Genomic DNA, 2,617 nt, shown 5'->3' with positions numbered 1-2,617 from the left:
GAGACAGAGTCTATGTCACCCTTGGTACAGTGCCGTGGCGTCACAGCTCACAGTAACCTCAAACTCTGGGGCTTAAGCGATTCTCTTGCCTTAGCTTCCCAATAGCTGGGACTACAGGCACCTGCTACAATGTCTGGCTGTTTTTTTGTTATTGTTGTCATTGTTGTTTTTAGCAGGCCCTGGCCAGGTTCAAACTCACCAGCCTTAGTGCATCTGACCAGCACCCTAACCACTGAGCTACGGGTGCCAAGCCTCTACTGGGATGTTTAATGGACGTCCCAAACTTAACATTTTTGAAAATAGAACTTCTAAACTTTCCCCTTCACTGCCTCCCCAAATCCGATAGTCCTCCAGTTTTCCCCATCTGAGCAAATGATACCCAGATGCTCAGGGAAAAGATTTAATTAAAGTTATACTTGATTCTTTTCCTTCCTTGCCTCCCACGTCAGTCCATCGGCGAGTTCTGTTGCCTTTGTTTCAAAACCTGTGCTGAGTTTATTTCCATCTTAACTATTTCATCCTAGTCTAGCATCTTATCCCACCCGCCGTTCTTAGCCCAGTCTCTCTGCATCTCCCAATAGCAGCCTGAGGGATCTTTTAAATAAGTAAAACAGAATCCCATGTCCCCATCCCCTTGCTTAAAACCTGTCAGTGGCTTCCTACTGCACATCGAATAATACAAATGTCTTACTCAGCTTAGAAGGGCTGTCTTGCTCTGGCCTCAGCCCACATCTGATTTTCTTTTTTATTTATTTTTAATTTTTATTATGGGAAAGATTAAACATATATAAAAGTAAGCAGAATATTATAAGGAACCCCTTTGTGGACCTATCAGTTAATTATTAACTCATGGTTAGTATTGTTTCTTCTTTATCTCCATTTACTTCCCCCTTCCTATGTCACTTTGAAGCAAATTCCAGACACCTTATCCTTTCATCTGTAAACTATTTTAATAGGTAGAAGATGAAACCTTTTAGGAAGATAAAATGTACAGATACTGCGGTTGAAGTAGTAGGTGCACCAACATGTCCTGTGGTTCCAGCACCGGTTTTGACTGCCACATTACCATTTTTTCACCCGAGGGCCAGCTCTACCAAGATATGCTTTTAAAGCTATTAACCAAGGTGGCCTTACATCAGTAGCTGTCAGAGGGAAAGACTGTCAAGTCATTGCCACACAGAAGAAAGTACCTGATAAATTATTGGATTCCTGCACAGTGACTCATTTATTCAAGATAACCAAAAACACTGGCTGTGTAATGACAGGAAAGACAGCTGACAGCAGATCCCAGGTCCAGAGGGTGCGCTACGAGGCAGCTAATTGGAGTACAAATATGGCTGTGAGATTCCTGTGGACATGCTGTGTAAAAGAATTGCTGACATTTCTCAGATCTATACACAGAATGCTGAAATGAGGCTTCTGGGTTGTTGTATGATTTTAATTAGTATAGATGAAGATCAAGGCCCTTGGGGTGTACAGGTGTGATCCTGCAGGTTTCTACTGTGGGTTTAAAGCCACAGCAGCAGGAGTTAAACAAACTGTGTCAACCAGCTTCCTTGAAAACAAAGTAATGAAGAAATTTGACTGAGCATTTGAACAGACAGTAGAAACTGCAATTACAGCCTGTCTATGTTCTATCTATTGATTTCAAACCTTTAGAAATAGAAGTTGGAGGCTCGGCACCTGTAGCTCAGCAGCTAGGGTGCCAGCCACATACACCAGAGTTGGCGGGTTCAAATCCAGCCTGGGCCTGCCTGACAACTACAACCAAAAAATAGCTGGGTATTGTGGCAGGCGCATGTAGTCCCAGCTGCTTGGGAGGCCAAGGCAAGAGAATCACTTAAGCCCAGGAGCTGGATGTTGGACGCCACAGCACTCTACCCAGGTTGACATAGTGAGACTCTGTCTCAAGAAAAAGAAATAGAAGTTGGAGTAGTTACAGTTGAAAAGCTTACATTCAGGATTCTTATAGAAGCAGAGATTGATGCTCACCTTGCTGCTGTAGCAAAGAGAGATTAAACATTGTTAGTTCACCGAATCCATGATGCTGCTCGCCTACATGTTTGACATCAACAAGCCAACATTACAGAGGCCCCTGATTTGAGAAAGGAACCTTCCCCACTCCTGCTAACCAGAGTGCTGGTTAGCACTCTGTATAAATAAAAGCAATCCTTTTGGGCGGCGCCTGTGGCTCCGTGAGTAGGGTGCTGGCCCCGTATACCAAGGGTGGCGGATTCAAACCCAGCCCCGGCCAAATTACAACAGCAACAACAACAAAGACAGCCGGGCGCTGTGGCCGGTGCCTGTAATCCCAGCTACTTGGGAGGCTAAAGCAAGAGAATTGCCTAAGCCCAGGAGCTGGAGGTTGCTGTGAGCTGTGACACCATGGCACTCTACCAAGGGCAACAAAGTGAGACTCTGTCTCAAACCCCCCCCAAAACAAAAACCCAATCCTTTTAGAGAAAGAAAAACAAAATGTAGCCTTCATACCATTATTACACCTAAAAAAGTTAAGAGCAATTCCTAATATTATCAAATACAAACCAATGTTCATGTTTCTGATTGTCTCCCTGTGGCAGTTGTTCAAATTTTCTTTTCTTTCTTTTTTTTTTTTTTT

General features: G+C 43.7%; 1 protein-coding gene and 1 pseudogene across 3 annotated transcripts in view; both read left to right on the top strand.

The window, feature by feature from the left end:
• Positions 1-2,617, top strand: part of ANXA4 (annexin A4) — a 65,720-nt gene that overhangs the window by 34,452 nt on the left and 28,651 nt on the right. The gene's annotated exons all lie outside the window — the stretch shown is intronic.
• LOC105887329 lies at positions 994-2,062 on the top strand (annotated as a pseudogene).

Source organism: Otolemur garnettii, unplaced genomic scaffold (assembly GCF_000181295.1).
Source record: "Otolemur garnettii isolate 467f Iridium unplaced genomic scaffold, OtoGar3 scaffold00068, whole genome shotgun sequence".
In the NCBI taxonomy this organism is placed as follows: domain Eukaryota; kingdom Metazoa; phylum Chordata; class Mammalia; order Primates; family Galagidae; genus Otolemur; species Otolemur garnettii.
The sequence above is the reverse complement of the archived record's forward strand: the minus strand, read 5'-3'. Positions and strand labels throughout refer to the sequence as shown.